General features: G+C 37.1%; 1 long non-coding RNA gene across 4 annotated transcripts in view; it reads right to left on the reverse strand.

The window, feature by feature from the left end:
- LOC116227351 (uncharacterized) overlaps nt 1-19619 on the reverse strand; it is a 235323-nt gene that overhangs the window by 30814 nt on the left and 184890 nt on the right. For 3 of the 4 annotated variants that reach the window (XR_016468183.1, XR_016468182.1, XR_016468181.1), the window contains 3 exons: nt 13257-13415; nt 12515-12646; nt 3454-3547 (listed from right to left, as the gene is read on the reverse strand). This is a non-coding gene — a long non-coding RNA (uncharacterized LOC116227351). Of the gene's footprint in view, nt 1-3453; nt 3548-12514; nt 12647-13256; nt 13416-15026; nt 15102-19619 lie in introns of those variants that run through there. The other variant, XR_016468184.1, reaches the window with a different exon arrangement.

Here is a 19619-nt window from a genome sequence, read left to right on the forward strand (position 1 = left end):
CCACAAACCAATTCAGCCACAGAACAGTGATGCAGGCTCAGCCTCTGTCACCGGATGATGCGGAGGAGTAGGGGGACTCCTTGATACCCAAGCGCTGCTGTTTTGCTCTGTTCTCCCACAGTTCATTTGTGTCACAGACAGTGAACAGGAAGACTTCTTCATCCTATGAAAATGGGACAAAACCAGCTCTGCAGACACAGGGCAAAAACATGAGCCTGACTTCTGAGCCGCATTTCAATGCATTCTTTAATTCCACACTTCTGAGTCCTTGAGCATTTGTGTTTGAGGCAGAGTCAAGAGAGGCAGCTCAGCTTTCAAAAAGCACAGGAGGACTGAGCTGATGAAAAAAAAATAAAAGCAAACCATCTGATAAAAGCATAACTCAGAGACTGGATAGAAGCCAGGGAAGTGTAGCAGAGTGCTGATTGCAAAGTGATAGACAGAGGTTTCCATTTCACACATTGTCATTATAATCTTGTGGTCCCAGTTCCACAATGTCATGACAAATTCCTCCTACAAAGAGGAATTAGAAAGGAGTGAAAGAGGAGAAATAACTACACAGCCCAGGAAAGGAAACATAGGAAGGAGAGAGGGCATTTGTTTACACGTTCAGCAATTTGCAGCATAGAGATTTTCCATTCACAACCTGAACTCCCATGTTCCTAAAGGCGAAGACAAAAGGGAAGATAAAACCAGAAAGTGTTTTGAAGTGACTGGATGATGTGTTCCATTTCCAGATATAATTGACACAGACTAAATTCCAAGAGTACAAGAGCCAGGAAACTCACAGAGCTGTCAGACAATCAGAAGATCCCCTTGTGACTCACTCTAATCCTCGGAGATAGCTGCCTGTCACTTGTGAAGAGTCAGAGCCCTTCAGAGAAGAGGACGATGACATAATAAATACCTCTGTTGCCCAGCTCTTAGGAGCCTCTATATGCTATATATGAAAAAATTTCAATTTCAGTCTATCTATGGAGGCACAATTGAGAAAATGCTATAGCTCATAATCCTCCAAAAAAAAAAATCACTAGGAGTCTCACCTTGAATGGAAGCAAAAGCGTATTGTAACAGTAGATGCCACAGAGTGCTGTTAGTAACTGAAAAATAAAAATCAATGACAAGGGAAAGGGAATGTCTGAATCTGTTGTTTTTGTTTTTCATAGGAAAAATAGAGAAATAAAAAGCAAAGGAGGAGTAGTTACACCTTAAGGCTAAGAGTATTCCTGTGCTTCCTTCTATTTGTAAAATAAAACGTGAAAAATACAGAGGGGCATAAAAGACATCAGGGAGAAGCTGAAGGAGAAGACAGCAAAGCAGATATCACACCTGAGAAGAAAGGAAGAAGTGACCAAATGGTGGGCAGAATGAAAAGTAAATAAAGTCACTGTTCTTGTCATTTTCACTGTTTCATCTCTAGCAGTAAGATGCAGTGTTCGTGTGTATTTTATTCCCTAAAAGCACTCCAGACTCTTCACCGCTGTACTCTTACACCAGGCTTAATTTCATTTCAAGACATCAACTGAACTGAATAGAAAACCTTTATTTTCTAGCAAAACTTTGCACCTCATAAAGGTTTTATCTGTTGCTATGGTACAAGTTTTACCCAAAGGAGTTACTTGCAGAAGAGCACAAGAAGGGGGAATTTTTCAGTTCCTTTGACATACACATTTTCATACCCCAGATATTTTAATTTAGTCATATTTTTCCTTCATCCTTTGGAGAGTTTGATTTCTGAATAAGCTGCATGTTTACCTCAGCAGCATGGAGGGATTCATTCCTATCCTCCTCCCCACTGTAAATCAAAATCTACTTTTAATTACAGAATATCAGCTATTTCTCTTTGATGACATTCAAGTGCTTATTCTAAATTGAAAGAGCAATAGAGCAACTGCCATGGTATTTTCATACATAGAGCAGTGACCTTTTTAATATGATTTCCTGGAAACAATGGAAGTACGTTCATCAGGTTACACAGAAATTAGTGCTGCTTTTTTTTCCAGACATTCCACTTTCAATTCACAATGACATTTGATAAGAGACAAAAATGTCAATAGATCAGCTTTTTTTTCTTTTTTCCCAGCAACCTCATCTGACAAGAATTTCCCCATCCCTGTTTCTTTTTTACAGCACTATGTTGTTCACTCATTTGGACCTACTTCAATTCACTTATTAAATATGTAAGATCTTCATTATGCAACCAGGAGTTGAATCATGTAAGATTAACACAAAGCCCGAGTGAGAAGATTCTTTTTTAACATTATTAATATTTATAGTATGTGCAGCTCACATATTTTTGTACTTCCCAAACCCAAATGTCAATATAGTGGATAAGTTGTACTTTCCTTTCTCATCTTGTCTTCTCTAAAGAAAGGATGACATTCAACTTAAATAAAAGCAAAATCTCACACATTTCCAGTTAAGTTTCATTTCTGAATCAAAAAATTCATGATTACGATGAAGTGTCTAGTCACTGATACAAGAGAAAGGGTAACCTGAGGAAATATCCAAAAGCATTTCTATTCCTTGTATTGACTTACGCAACTTCATAAATCACTCGGTTCATACAGAAGTAGAGGATTTTGCTAATGACCTCATAGGTGTTGCTATATTTGACTAGCAGGAACCTGGTCTTGAACCCTTGCAGGGGACTTTAGGAAAACTGAGATGCTTGGATAGTTATCAAATCAGACAAAACAAGTTAAGGAATAGCAGCTTCAACTTAATCAGTAGTCAATCATGGAAGAAAAATCCACTCTTGTCAGACTTTACCCTGAAACTTCTCCTGAGAGGCTAGCTTAGACACTCCTCAGTCTTTTCTTTCCAAGAGCACATGGAGGAGGAGGTATCACATACTTCCCCTGGATATACAGTTGCTTAGCAAATGAGAGTTCACTCAAAAAATGGCTTCAGTTTTTTTTCCTATGTTCTGCCATGACTCAAATTCACATCTCCTGGAGAAGATACAGTGAAACATTTTAATGATTATTTTGTTTTTCCACACATCCTCATCTCATCTTTTGAATTTTCTGTGATTGCCTCCTGCTTTCACAGAGTACAGCATAACTGTGGGATCTGCTCTTGGAAGGCAAGGATAGAAAGCAGAGGGAGCCTGGCTCCTTCAGCACTCTTGTTTCTGAGGGTCAGACTCCTGAATAGCTTTACCAGCAATATGCAAACAACCTTCTTGTCCCTATAGAAAGAGTCCCTCCATTCTCTCCTCCCAGGACAAACTTTTACCACCAGATAAATTACAGAACCAAATGTTAAGGCTTCTTCTAAAGAACAGCCTTCCTTTCTCCCAGAAGGAGAGAGCTGTTAACTGACATGCAGAATCTTTCTCTCTCTCACCTCCTGTTTCATGATCAATTAATGTGTGTGTATGTATATATATGTATGCTTTCTTTTACAAGGAAATAGTTTCAGAAGAGGAAGACCTTTATGGTCTCATACCTGTGTCTCACTGCAGGGAGAGAAGAGGCACAGTATAGCAACTGATAGAGGCAGGAACTGAAAGAATCCGATTATTCTCCTTACTTCAGGTTTTCTATAAAGGAGAAAAAAGTATAATTAGCACGTCCATCTCCAGTTATCTCCAGTTACATCTTAAAAGTAAGTGAAAGTACTATTGTGATCTCCGGGGGGTTTACTCTACATTCATGTTCTGTGACATTGATAATGAAATTCATAACATTCAAATTTATATTTTAAGTCCAGAGTCCAGCAAAAGAGAACAAAAGTTCACTGTAATCGTGTTGGATGTACGGCACTGAAGCTATAAAAGAATAAAAAAACTTTGAAGTATTATAGAGCTAATCCTAAAGCTGTCAGATAGGTCAGGATGAGACAGTTCTCTTCATTCAAACTGATACCAAGTGACAACTTGCGCATAGCTTCTATATTCAGAAGTGACCAAAGTTACTTCCTATTCAGACAACTTGCTTATTGTGGAACAGATAATTCTCCCAAGTTTAACATTTTCAAATATTGTTGCTTGGTGGGTTGTTTTTTTTGTTTTTCTTATAGACATTCTTCTTTTCTTTCTTGATCTTTTCTGCTTCTGACGTACAGGAGGCCTAGAACTAAACATTTTGAACAGAAGAGTAATTTAAAAAAAAATATTCACATTGGGCACAAGATGCATTGGCATTGTAGGAAAGGGTCTTTTCATATAATAGTTGCTGAGGACACTCTCAAGATTTTAAGGCTAAGATTTTGATCGAAAATAAAACATTAAAAATTGATTTACTTTCACTCTATGCTGTGAAAAAGAACTTTTATTTATTTAACCCATTGGGACAACTCTTGATTTGAGGTGGCTGTGGCTTGAACTTGAAGATAAGTAAACAAGGAAAGAAACTCTCTTCTGTGACGAAAATAAGACCTTACATTACACATACAAGTAAATTAATCTGTGTTCTCAGAGTGACTCAAATAAAATCAATCACATTTATAAGCATCTTGTGACCTTTACCCATTTCCCTGGAAAAGAAATAAAATGAAGACAATGGTACCTTAGTTTCCACAGTGTTGTCTAGGTGTTTGATTGGAAACAGACTGGAAAATGATACAGACAGCTAGATAACAAGAAAAGCCATTTATCACTGTGACAGGTGCTTGGTTTCATATAAGTTTAAATAACCAGTGATGGAGTAGGGTTGTCTTTCTCTCGTCTCAACCTCATAGCCAATGTTTAGACTCAACTAAAGTTTCCACTTCATAGTAATCAAGTTACAAGGATTCAAATTGTTATTCATGAATTCAAGGAGGTTAAAGCTTGAGATTCATTAATGCAGAGTTGTCAGCAACAGCAAGCAGGTCCATGGCCTAGAACAGTGTGGTAATTGGTAAATCTGAAAGCTAGCTGGTTAATGGCTGTTTATTAGCCTCTAATACATTCTGTGTTACAAGATTTGACACTAGATATTCCTACTGAGCCACAACATCCTGGCAGTTCACCTTTCTTGTACATCAGTGGACACGTGCCAGAGCTTAACTGTGCAATGGAGAAAAAGGAATACAGCTCACCACTCCATATATACACACACAGCCATTTAAAAACTCTGAGACTTAATGAGCACTGCAGCCCTGAAACAGAGCATCACTTATCGACAAGAATATATCAGGCAGTGTCAGTTCTCTCATTTATGTGTGTTGAGTAACTACAACATATTCTGGCCTATAACAGATTTAGGCGTTCGTTTATTCACTTTTTAAGGAAACTCTACCCACTTAACTGGCAAGAGAAAAAATATTAATAATTTTTCTGAAACTTATATTTTTCCCAATGAAATAAACTTAGAGTTTATATAGAAACATGTAGCTTTGTCCATCTATTCAGATTCACCTTTGAAACAAAATTCTAGAAAGAATGAATCTGTAGCAGAAATATCCCTTTTCACATCCCTCCTTGTCTGCTTATGTGAAAGTCCATAAGTCATTCACAGCATAACACTCAACTATGGAGGAAGGCATGTGTAAGCCTAGGCAGGATTCAGCTGAGTCATCAGCTCCATCACAGGCTATCAGAGTCCTGTCAACAGTTGCCACCTTGAATAATTTCTTCCACTGATATAGCTCTATGCTTATCTTTGCTTACATAGGCAGGTTTCTCATCACTCAATATAGGATAGCCTATCATAACTCTAAAAATGAATGTTTTTCTTCTGATTTCCAGCCTAAATTTATTTATACATACCTCGTTCTTTGCCCACCATGCCCTTTATCTCACATCATTCCTACATGTTCTCTCTCCTGAGGAATTTATAGAGAGCAGTCATAGTCTCAAGCTTATTATGTGAAAAAATGCCAAAATCTTACATTCTTCTACATGAGAATCTTTCCAGTTCAGATGTTCTCTGCACGCTTCAGTTTGAATTCTTTAAAACAGATGAATAGAAAAAAAACATAGGAAATAACAAAAAAGAACTATACAAGCTTTACATAGGATTGTTAATGCTTTGCTGTTTCTATTTCAAATACTTTGTCTAAGGCATGTTAGTGCCAAATCAGCTTCTTTACATAGGTGTTTTGTAGTAATATGACAATTGACTAAATCACTCAGAATATTTTTCTTCTTTCCTACTGCTAAATACTGACAGGGCTCAGTATTTTGTATTAGTTCTGGCATGCACGAGCTTCTATTTTCATCACCGCAGGACCTCAAGGTCACTCACTAAATTCTGCATAGTACCTGGATCCACTTTCTTTATTGGCATACTTTCTACCTTCAGAATGTTAACACATTTCAAAAGCATTATTTACCCTGAGAGTCATAATGACTAGTGCAACAGACAGTATTAACAAGATGAGGGTTTGAGGATTTCAGCTACTAAACTCCCTTCAACCTAATGATTTTCCTTTCTTGCATTCACGGAATTACAGACTTGTAGTTGTTTTGGAAGGGAGCTCTCTGAAGATCATCTAGTCCAAACTCCCTGCTAAATTCTAGTTTCTCTGGTAATCTACAGTCCTTTTACTAATTCTTTTAGGTTTTTTGTGGGTTTTTTTTTTCCATCTTGATAACACAGTAAGATACGATGTCTAGCTAGATTAGATCTGTGGAAGGTAAGACTGGCAGGGAGTTTTTCCACAGTATTGTTTGATTGATATGCTTTCATCAAAAATGCATACCAGTATTTAAAATGAAACTCAAACCAATCAGAAACACCCTGGTATTTATGCTTTACAGTACACTCTGGATTCTTGCCTAGTTTCTCAAAAGGCTCCATATATATACATATATATATATATCTATATCAAGCCAGAGTTTTCATAAAACCCACAGCATTACAAAGCTTTCAGATAGCAAAAGAGAAGTAAAATCAGGCAGTTCCAACTCATTTGCCTTTCATTTGGAGTAAAGGTTGTTCAGATGCAAACTCAAGGCACAACTCTGTGCATGCATGTACTGAGGCAGGGTTAATTGAAGGTCTTTCAATGAAACTCTGTAGTATTAAACTTACACAAAGCTCAAAAGCCTATGAGAAAATTAGTTTCCATGTATACTAAGAGCCTGACTGCTCTTTATGAAGCGTATGTAACAAAGGTATTGCACACATAAATTAACATTTCATATATCTTGAAAATAAGAACTAGGATCGCGGCTAAGAAAAGACGTTGAAATCTTATTGAGAGGGGGTGATTTTGCTCTTAAATTGCATACCATCATGAGAACGACAACAATAAAATAAACAATCCAGGCTTGATACATTTCATATTGAGATGCAGTGCCATGCATGTTAATCACCATAATGAAACTTATCCCAAATTATTCACGTGCTTCATAATCAGCTTTGTAAAGTGATGCATTTCATTTTTTTGGCAATAACACAGTGTTCAAATCAGTGACAACTGGAGCAAAAACTGTGTCTTAGTACTATTTTCTTTGTACTAATTTTCTCCTATCCAAATAAAGGTTTAATAGAATCTAAATATAAACCTTGAAGTAGTATGAAAATCCTTCTTTTTCTCTCAGTGAGCAATGGACTCAGTATTAGGATAATGGAAGAGTGCTACACTATTACAAAAAGCTGCCATACATGATGGGTTAAACTTCCCACTCACAATGGGTTGTTGAGCCCTTCCAAAATTATCACAGCAGCCTCTAATCATCCATGTACACTGATAGTACAGACAATGAAAGTGACACAGTTGCTTTCATTATTAGTGTCATTAAATGATCTGTAACATTATTAGCAGCAAGACTGCAAATACAGAAGGCAAGCTGCTAAAGTAATCAGCATCAGACAAACGCTGAAAAATTGTCAATAATCTGCAATCTGCATAAAAACAGTTGCCTATTAAAATCAGAACAGAAGCAAAGAGCTCAAAGGTAAAGGCAGAAGTTTTTCAGGAGAAAACACAATAAATCGTACAAAACTTGGAAAAGGAAAGGTGTTTTTTCAAGTGTATTTTCTGCAGTGTGACCATAATTAATGACAATAATTAGTATTATTGTTGCCATTCACAGTGCTATTACTTGATGTCGCAACAATCAAGAACCAAAAACCTGCTGAGGCAAACTGTTTACCCAAGTGTAAAACACCCTGTTCACCCCAAATAGATGAGGAGCTAAATTCAGCGGGACAAATGCTTAAGTGCTTGTTGAATGGAAATTGACTGCAACATAAACCTAAGGTTGGTATGTACTAAGCAGTCTTTCTCTTACTGGGAATTTATTTATTTCCATAGGTCACTCCAAAAATAATGGTTCCTATTTATTTCCACAGAAACTACAACAGATACAAAGAGCACAATCACACTATTTGACAGAGCAAATTCACAGCTACAAACCCTATTTTTCAACACAGTCACCATCATTAGCTATGCATTTTCATCAGTAATGAACAAAGAACCAGCCTGTTATGCTCATAAAAATCTGCACCAACAGAAGTGACCCACTGACACTGAAATGCACCACAGCCTCACTGTACTCATACCCACTGTTTAGTCTCCACGAATGTTCAGTAAGCAGTGATGTCAATGGATGCAATTTTTTATTTATTTTTAAATTTGTTTGCAGGGAGGAATTCAATTATACATCTTTGCTTCATATTCACTTCCATGTCAGAAGCCATTTTGTCAGACTGTGCCTCTGCTGTCATCTACTACACAGCAACAAAACATAATGAAATATGGGTGGGAAAGTTCAGTTTCTACTGCCATACCACCAAAATTCTACTCTGACATCATGAACCAACATAATAAAATAGGAGGCATTACTTTCAGATCAGTTCAGTATAATATAAATAGCAAGGCTGCAACCATGACTGGTTCAGTCAAATTGTTTAGACCAAATGTTTACAAAATTAAAGTCCTTGAATACTGGTTTTTAACCTATTAATTCTTCTTGATCATAAGAAAGGAAAGAAAGCTTCAGTTTTCAACAAAACTTCATTATGACTGACAGCTTAGTGTGTACTTCTGAAGTCTAAACATGAACTATGGCAAACCTGAAGCAAAAGAAAACAATTGCAGGAATGCAACAACACAGTCCATGAATTTTGCCAACACTTGGTTACTCCAGAGTTTATTTTACATGCATGGTGATGCTTGTTTTCTACTACTGCCATACAATGAAGTCACTGTATGCCAAGATCCATGAAACTGTTCAGACCATTCATCTCTGGGCAGAAGACCTGGATAAACTGTATGCCTTTTGCCTTCTTGTTCTCGTCCAGGTATAAACTGCTGCAACCTCCATGTATTGGCAGTATTTATAAATTAGTAGTTTTAATTACAGAAAGTTTTATCTCAGTCATTAAGGATAAATGTTTAAATAGTTTATGTATATAAATATACTGATATCTTCATCAGAAGAAAAGTTAAGGTCTTTAAGGATATTATGGCTGTTTGTTAACTGCAGTCAGGGGTGGGTTAATTTTAGCGAGAAATCTCAAGTACTGAGGTCTCTGCAATTTGCTGTAGTACTACTTTCTCAGGGGAACTGATTCTGAACTAAACCTCAAAAAATTCATCATAAAAATATTACCATAAAACCGGATAAGACACACAAATCCCTCTTCAAGAAAATAAATAAAACATCAGGTTTTATCGCTCTTCTCTAATTAACACAGCAACCTTTCTACTCCTTCCTCAAGCCTCCAGGGCAAATGATGTCAGGCAGTGACATGATGCAAACACCCCAGTGAAAACAGGAAGCAGCTGGTGTGTTTGAAGAGGGAGTTATTGCCTAGCAATGTACACTGCTCTGCAACTCATCTCACACCTTTTGCAAATAAATAAATTACACATACTGACAGTAAGTCAGCTTTGGAGAAATTACGTTTGTATAGTGTGCAAATTATATAGAGTCACCACACATTTTGATTTTTTCCCATTTGCAGAAATGGAAGAGATATACAACAACATAAAGAGAAACAAGGAGGACTGTGTAGTCACAGGCAGAGAAAACCTTCATCAGTAAATGATGACAGAGGAAGACACCCACATCTGACATTCTAATAATAGGCTTATAAAGGCAAGAAAGAGTTACAGTCCTCTTATCTCCCACTCTGGCAAGTCTACATCTTGCAGATCAAGAAATATTTATTATGATAAACATGTGGATACATGTGGATGACTATATCACCTGCATTTGGGAAAGTTTAGACTGTGATCAAAATAATCTCTGTGGCCCTTAAAATCTGGCATTACTTAGTCTGCATTTTAATGTGATAAAGACTAACCAATATTCTGAACTGTCTGGATAAATACGGATTTTTTCCATCCACCTCATAACTAAATAGATGAAGTCTGTCTCCAGACTCCTCTCCTAGGACAAGTTAGTCTAAAATTTTGTTCATATGGAATAAAACATACAGAGGACAACACTGTGACAAGCGATCCTCCAAGCAGAAAAGCTTTGGTGATTATTTCTCCAGCTGGGCCTAAGTAGGAATCTGATCCAAAGATTAATGCAATAGGATTCTTTACTTTGAGTTCAAATGTCTCCAGATCACAGGAATTATCCTAAACTACTCTTGACTTTTTGGCCAGGACAATGGACAGAGTATCACAAAATCATTTATATTGTATTTCCTTGTAAAAAAAACCCTTAAGATCATCAGTTCCAGATATCAAATTCTACTAAGTCCACCAGTAAACCGAGTCCCCATGTATCATATCCATACATCTCTTAAATATCTCCAGCGACAGGGACTCTACCACTTTCGCTGACAGTCTGTTCCAAAGCCTAACTACCTATTCCATGAAGCAATTCTTTCTGATATTCAATCTAACCCTCCCTTGACACAGCTTGAGGATGTTTCCTCATACATATAGACAGCAGTCAAGTATCCATGGTCCACAAATCCTGATAAGACTTTAAAGCTTCTAGAACCTAAGCAGGAGCATAATTAGATTGAAAAATCCTGAAGTACAGGGAGAGCAGCAATAGCTATGCTTCTGTAGTATTCCCACACTGTTAACAGCATTTTGAGGAGAGGGACAGATCACAGTCAATGAGTATATACTGCATTGAACAAGGCCGTTCAAAGATCAAATTACTGAACAGTGGTCTTTCTTTGGTTGGCATTAAGCCAACAGACCAGCAGCCACAGGGCAAAGTTAACATGGGCATACATTAATGAGCAATGTCTAATTCAACGTACCTTTCCTGACATGTTCTGAGAGACCAGGAGGAAGCACACAGTGAGGACAAGACCTTGTTTTGGAGGAAGATCTGCCATACAGCCTGCCATATTTAGCATTGATGAAGAATGCAAAACGACTGCTCCTTATTAGTTTGTGGCCTTGTTAGCTTTGGAGCCATTACAAGAGGCAGGGGGTTATATTAGTAGACAGCAGACAATAACAATGGTAAGGAAAAGATGTCTGTTTTCTGGATATTATAAAGAGTTTGCACAGGAAGTTGTGCTTCACTGCTAGTACACAAATGGTGGGATGGAAATATTTTCTCAGTGTTAGCACCTTTCACCAGAGATCACAATTTTTTTTTGCCTTTATGAAAGAAAGCCAAAGGTAAAAGGTAACAATACCCCACAGCATGGTTGGATGAAGGGAATGAATACTACTGTATTTGGGGAAATCTTTAAGATGTGTAATATACAATGCAAAACTCCACCACACTTTTGTGCTGCAAAGGGCCTGAAGGCACATGCCAGACACTGCTGATCCTATCTGGAATTCTGCAAAAATCTGTATCAGTGTCACAAATCTTATGCAACAAACAGTCAATAAGTTGGAGCACACGTGAGAGGAAAGAACAAAAGAAAGGCAACCTAGAGTGTAAATAATTGATGGTTGATCGGTGAATCCAACATAAAATGCAGTGCATTAACGTCTTTGTAGATGACACATAAGACATTTTGTCCTATTACAATAGCAGACCCAGAAAGTTTCAATTCATCCATTTGCCATCATGCAGTAACCTAGTACAGCATCTTGGCAAATGTTTAATTTAAGAGATAGTACTTAGAAGTATGGTATGATTTGTTTTACAGATTAAAGAAACAACTCCAAATCAAACTTGACACAGGAGATGTGCTTTCCTTCAGTTTCATCAGAATTGTCAGAGTCTGCATGAAGGGTGATTTTGAGGAAAAACAACAGCAGACGAAACAGCAAGTCATGTTAGCATTCTGACTTTGATAGACTATTCAAGGAGCATATGTTCCTAATTGTCAAAATGTCTGTTTAAAATGACCTGAAGTATCTAATGTGAATTCAGCTCCACAGCATAGACGGTAGAAGTGTGAACACTTTTGTTTCCTTCAGAGAAAGCAACTCTGAAACAGATTGCATGTGACACTGGAACTTAATTCACATCCAAAGAGCTCTGCTTTGCTGAAAGATATAACATCATACATGTAACATCAGCTCCTTGTCATCTTACCACAGTATGAATTCCTGTCTGAACTGATGAAGAATCAACAAACCTATTGTACTATGAGCTTAATAAGCAGTTGTGAATATTCCAGAGCAAGAAAAAGGATAGCCAGAAGATTCTAGTTATATGAGCACTGTATGGTGAACTGTGAAATGTCCTTACCATTCTTCAGTCCTAAAAATCAAGAGATGGGAGGTTCTAATTCTTCAAGCTTTTACTGTAGCATCAGTAATGTGTAGTCTGTCACATATTTGTATAGAAATTTAGCAATCTCTGGGTGCAGAAGATGTTTATCTGTGGATTCAAGAAAGCCATTATAAATTTGCTATTAACGCAGTATTTGCAGGATACATTTCTCAAGATCTGGATATGTTGTCTTTGAAGAGTGATCCACAAATGGATTGTTAAATGAAAAAAGCCAAAAAAAAAGTGTTTTCACTTTTACATTTTCTGGGAATTTCCAACAGCAAACTGCAGAAAACTGCAATATTGTTGCAACAAAGACATCCTGGCATAAAACAACAATAACAGAAAATAAGAAATCAGTAAGTTTTTAGGATGATGATAGAAGAGCCAATGAGATAATTTGGACAGAATAATATAAGATACATCAAAATAAGCCTTATTGATGCACGTCTAGGTGCCAATACTGTCATTTAAGGTATGTCTAAGCATTTTGACTCTAATCAATATGTTCTGCTTGCTGTAAAAGAGATTAAACCCCAGTGATATATAACTACTTTTTATACATGTTCAATATAATTGTTGATCCACTGTTTCCAATCCGCATTTCCAAGGACATGATAGAGGTCCCCACTTAATCATTCGTCAGCCTCTGAAAGGCCAAAGAGGAGAGTCAATAAATACTCATAAATAAGCACTCTGGAGGATGGGCTAAAGTTACCTTCAGTTTCCCACTGGGAGAATGGATTGTCCACACCTCATCCTGGGAGGACAGAAAGAAGTGTGGAGGCCCTCCAAATGACTGTATAAATCAAGCAATGCAGACTCTTTGCAGAAGATTTGCAGAAGATGCCTTCGTAACACAAGGAGCAGGGTCCAGCTGCAAAAGAAAAACAAAACAAAACACAGAACTCTGGAATTCTAACAAGACATTCTGGTTGCCAATTTCTATAATCACAGAATCATAAAGGTTGGAAAGACAAAAAGATTTTCAAGTCCAACCATCAACCCATTCCTAGGACCACTCTAAACCATGTCAACTCAGTGCCACATCTACTGTTTTCTTGAATATCTCCAGACACAGCGACTTCACCACCTCCACCACTAAAATTTTGTTTTAAAATACAAGGTGTGTTGTTTCTTTAACAGAAGTACACGCCAAGTGATTGCTTGCTATATTCATTTGTACTTCTCATTGCTCATCACAGCGGTTTCTGAGGTTCTTCACTCAGTGCAAATCAAATACATTTGTGAACTCCTTAGGCTATTCATGCACACATAACCAAACAAAACCCTGCTGCTATCACACAAAACAACAAGCATTCTTATAAGCTTCTCATTCCTGACAATATCTGGTGGAACAAGTATGCCTTATATAAAATCAAAGCAGAGCTGCTGCATGTGTTGTTATTTAAATATTTATCAAGAACCGTGTGTGCATCTGGTGTGGTAGAAAACATAAAAGTACACAAGGTCCATGCCACAGGGAACGTATGCTCTCAGTATACATGGTGGTGTGCGACTGGATAGTAATTGTTTTGCTCACTAACTCTTTAATGCTTTATCTGACACTCAGATTCTGAATGCATTGAGCCCTCCAGTGTTTATAGTGCTTGAGAAGCTCTAGATAAACTCATAGAGAACTCTCCTTTTCACATCAGCTTTTTTTTTTTTTTCCCCCTGTATGCTTTATGCCACCAAAACCTAGGGCTGGTGTGAGAGAGTAAGTACAGCTAGCAGCTACAATATGCTGATGTATTAGAGTTAGCCTTTGAATGAGCTCAAATTGTCCTTTCCAGGTATGGATTAGCCTCACATTTATACTGAAAATCACAGGAGACTCTCTGGGGCATCATGCTCTGCCTCTGTTCTTTGGGCTGCAGCCATGCCCTGCAGGTGCACCACATCCTGCTGGGCAGAGCCTGGGTGCAGCAGGGATCAGCAACCTGCACACATGCAATGCAAGCATGCAATTCAAAAGCAGTAATGGATTGAATCAGATCAAACCCTGAATCTTTCCTTTTTTTTTTCTTCTTCCCCTTCCACTACACTGTTGGATAACATACACAAACCTGGGAATTCTGCCTTTTATGTACTACTGATGCAGGTTGCAACCACAGTCAAGGCTTATGCCCAAGTGCATGTGACCTTTAAATAAGCAGCCTGAGTTTAACTGCTGCTTATCTCTGAGATTTCCCAGTGGCAACCTTATATCGGAAGCAAGGTGTTATCAGCACAGAGAGAGACCATACCAATGCATCACATCTTTGCAAGGATCACAAGAGCCTGAAAAGTCTGAAGGAAAGATGACAGTGCCATCATTTCTGTTCCATCTCAAAACTGTTGTGTTTTTGAATGCTCTTTCCCTTAGGACGCACTGCAGAAATGATGGTGGGATATTTTTGGCACTGTCACTATGTGATTTAAGTCAATTAAAGGAGGTTTCTCCAAAGGCCTGTCTCACCTAGTAATCTCCAAAGGCCTGTCTCACCTAGTAATCCTGCTTGGATTGTAGCTGGTGATAGTTACTGGTACTGGTAGATATAATTACACAATGGGTTCACTCTGTAGAACAAACAATAATGATAACAACCACAGATCTCGTTTCAGGGCCAGGAAATAAAGAAATAGAACAAAATGGAAGCATGTTTCAGAGAAAGTTTATAAAGATTTCAAGGTCAGTCAGAACAGTGTTTTCTGTAATGAAAAATTCAATTCTAAAATTAGGATATATCTTACACTGGAATTTGGCTTCCAGTAGAGCTGAAAGGATCATCCTGCAAGGTTGGTATTTCTGTTTCCCATGCCCACTGCCCATAAAGGAGATAACTACAGCGTTTTGAAATTCTCATGTTATTACTGTGCTTAAGTCACACATTTTATTTTCATTTGGTTGCTTCGTTGGTGATAGATCCCACCGTCACTCACATACAGAATACCCTCCTAACGAATTTTTTAGTGCCTTTAGTGACAGGTCCCAAAACACTCTGAGTTGTACAGAATTTATTATACTTAGCACAAACAGCAATTTTGGCAGCATCTGTCACAGGAGTACAAGTGATATCTTGTTATGAAAAAATATGCGGGGAGAAGAAAGCAAGAAGTTTTGGTGCAATGCCTCCCAGGGGAAATGGTCTGCCTGACCATATTTTGGCTCATTTGTCTGTGGCAATTGTTAGCTATTAAGCTGCCATTATCAGGAAATCTGAAGTGAGAGCATGTCACTGCTGGGCAGAATTCCCAGTAGGTATAAATCAGATTCCAACTTCTGAAATGCCGAATCAAGAAACAGATCTTTCTTCCTCAGAGTTCTAACTCCCACAAGCAGGTGCTTTTGTCCAAATAAACCAAATTAATTAAAAACGTATCTTTTTTATTTTTTATTATAAAGCAAAACTTGCATGTGACTTAAACATGAAGTTGCAGCAGAGAGATAAGGTGTACTATAATAAAGGGTAAGATAAACACAGACGAATAGTTTGTATGTTAATAAAACCTAAAATTTATGTAAATAGCAGCTCAGATTAACCATTTTTGAAAACTGAGGTCAGTATGAGACTGTGAACTGTTCATTTCTTCCAGTGCTCTCTGTAGTACAGGCTAAATAACTTTGTCTAGCAATTTCATCAAGGCTACGATTCTAATTTGATCTAGATTTCAAAACATTTTCAGTCTTTGATTTCCAGGGATAGAGATAAAAACATATCCCTAGATATCAATTACTCCAACAATTAAACTACCCTGTACCAAAAATGCATGTTCTGTCCTTGGAATGAAGTTGTCTTCAATTTCCCTCCATCAAATGTCATTTTCTGATATAAAACAACCCACCACTTTCAGAGATCTTTTTGCCTGTCAGTATCTGTTGACCTTGCTTGAATCATATCTTAATGTATTCCATGTTCTAAAATCCAAAAATAGCTGTTCTGAGTCCACTCTTCACAATAAGTTTGCTTTATGTGGAACGTTTTTACAGGTTATATTTGAACCTTTCCATTCCAGTTCTACAGATAAATAACTCACTAAAAAAATAGTCTTCCTCCATCTCAAAAGAATTGAAGCATGCACCAAAACCTTTTAGCCCACTGGGCTCTGCCAAACTTCCGAACTATAAACACATTGGTTAAGTATCAGATCAGATCCACATGGAGAGTTTGCTTCCTACTATTACATTTCTGAACCAGTGCTTGGTGATATATATACTGCCCTCTGAAGAGTTATAACATTAATAAATTGAAATGAAAAAGCATCTGCTTCTTCATCTCTGTCCCTTTGGTATTCCTTTTTCATTTTTTATGACAGATACTTGTTTCCATTCAACGTTACGTTTAGTACATTCTTTGACCTCTGTGCTGAGTTAAGACCTGGTAAGCAGGTCTGTAAGTACAATGCTATTTCCCATTACTGTTTCTGATACTTCCATCAGCAGTAAGCCAGTGCTGGGGAGGCTACTGTGAGGATCAGGACCCTCATTTTTAAGTCAGAATAAAATGGCCATCCCAGCTGAAACCTGTAAATGCTCTGAGAATTCCCTTCTACAAGAAAAGCAGTTTTCCCAACTTGAAGACAAAGTAACATATGATTTTTTCACCATTCCTAGGTTTTAATACCATCGTTAAAGATGCACATGCAAACAGAAACAAAGAAAGAAAAAAAAGCCCAAAACATAGAAATTTTTAATATTAAATGGAGTGTTTACTACTGGAATGGTCTTGTTCATTATCAGGGATTAATTAACATAATTAGAGAAGCACTTTATAATATGCTTGAAGACTCATTACCTACATTTATGCTTAACTTTGAATTTTTGCCAAAAGATAGGATGAAATGTTTTGTTTAAAAAGAATGGATTTCACCACATTTAGCTGACTTATCTATTGAGTATACTTTCAAATCAATGAAGAACCTAACTTCTACCTAAATTATTATTGGTTTTGAATTTGTGCTTTGGAGGAGCTGAGCCAAAGGTCTGCAGAAAGGATTAAAAACATGAATTCAGAATAAATCATAAGCATGATAGTTCTAAAATATCTAACATAAGATACTGAATAAATAAAATTAATTTTGCTATCTTGTTACTGTGATAATTTTATGCATTAAACACAGTCCATTCTTGTGAGGAAACATTAGTTACTATAGTATTTTGGAGCCTGCATAATGTAAGAGTTCAAGAAAAATATGCATGCTAGCTGATAATAGCTTCAAGAGCTTATTTTTTCTCTTTTTTTTTTTTCCTCCCTTCCTTAAAGAGGATTAATCTTACTTTGTCTGGTTCTTAGAAGCTAAAGACAATAATATGTATGAAATTAAATTGAAATTACTTTCAAAATATAAAAGAATGTTTGGGAAATAAAGCTATAAAAATACAGTCAACAGCTTGCACTGACCAGTAATACAATCAAATCCAGAACCCACCACCAAATAAGCTCTGCAAGTCAATGGTCACGAAACTGCTTATATAAAGCCACTAATTTTCCAAATTTTCACAACAGATACTTAATAAAAAGGAGATATGTACTTCAGATTTGTGCATGGATTAAAAAAGAAAAGAAAAACAGGAAAGGAAAACAAGTAAACGACGCTTTGAGTGAATGAGGATTCAAATCACCTGCAAATTATAGGCATTCACAGAACTGAGTATAAAAGAGTCACATGGGAATCATAAATGAGAACTGCTTAAAATTGAAGGGCTTGGTAAGTGGCAACTTATTAATGCTTGCAAGAACACTAAGTTCCAAGTCAACAGATATAACCAATTTCACTTTAAGAGAAGCAACATAAAAGGTGGATAAAGTCTTATCAACCCAGCCCTGACAGATGTTTGTCTAATCCATTAGTTCCTATGCACCCCTTGGCAATCCCTCACTGCTCCCCGACTTTTTCCAGAAGTCTAACCTGGATGTACCTTGATTCAAATCAAATTTACAGCTTCCAAAGCCATCCTCAGAAAGCAAGTTTTCTCTTCGCCATTTCAGGGACCTTTTTAGTATTTTAAGATCACTACAACTTCGTTGAGTTTTATTTCTCTATAGTAATAATCTCAAGTGTATTCAATTTTTCCTCTTCCTGTAATGTTTTAATCAACTTTGAACATTCTTGTCCGCTTCTGGAATCTTATCTCTATACACCTTGCTAAAAATAAAGGGTTTGTATGCAAACATATTATTATCCCCATTACCATTGTACTGAGTTATTAACTTATCTGTTAAAAGCTTCAAGGCTGGAACAAGGCAGATTTGAAAAGGAAAGAGTTCTGAGAACTTCTGGATGCTAATGACTGTTTTAGGACTTTCCAAATCAAGTTTAAGTTTCACAGAGAATTTGCCATTAGCCCTACAGTGTTGATTCCAGATGATCTAACATCCACTGCATTTATTAAAATACTTTAACTGATTTTGATGGGCTTTCAGAACACTTCCTCCACCCATTCCCCCGGTAGGCAGACATTGGTTCTTGTGAGTGATTAGGGAAGAACTGATGAAAATTTTGTATTTCTGGAATTCTTTCAAGTGTAGGAATTAGTCACCTCTGCACTTTCAAAAGATTGACGCTTTTTGAAATATATTGGTCATTCATACAAACTCTCCCATTGTAGTCACCTCAAACTGCAGTATTTATCACATCTACATTATCCTTTTATGTGTAACATTCATGCAAAACTGTCAGAAAACCCTTTGACCTAAATACAAACACAGAACAATGTATCTTTCTAAATAAGAGTGGTATGGAGCACACAAAACCAAAACTAGTTCATTCATGCACAGCTGTGGATGATAACCAGAAATCAGATACAGGGGTAGAAAAGCAGAAATTGAAAGCTCCAAATATTCAATTATTATTTTTCAGGGAGATAAACCTGAAGCAAACAAAAAATCCACCAACTCTGGAAGCTGTGCTTTTAGATTCTAATACATTTCTTATTGGTGTCAATAGAAATGCCCTATTATTGCTTGGGATCTTTTCAAACAGTCTTATCCAATTTCTAATGCCATTAGTGGTGGTCTTTCTGCTTACTTCTGTGGGATCTGGATTTTCATTTCACCTTAAATCCTCATGAACACATCCAGCATTAAGTCCTACACGT

The sequence above is a fragment of the Phasianus colchicus genome, chromosome 7 (genome assembly GCF_987193195.1).
Source record: "Phasianus colchicus chromosome 7, bPhaCol1.hap1.1, whole genome shotgun sequence".
In the NCBI taxonomy this organism is placed as follows: domain Eukaryota; kingdom Metazoa; phylum Chordata; class Aves; order Galliformes; family Phasianidae; genus Phasianus; species Phasianus colchicus.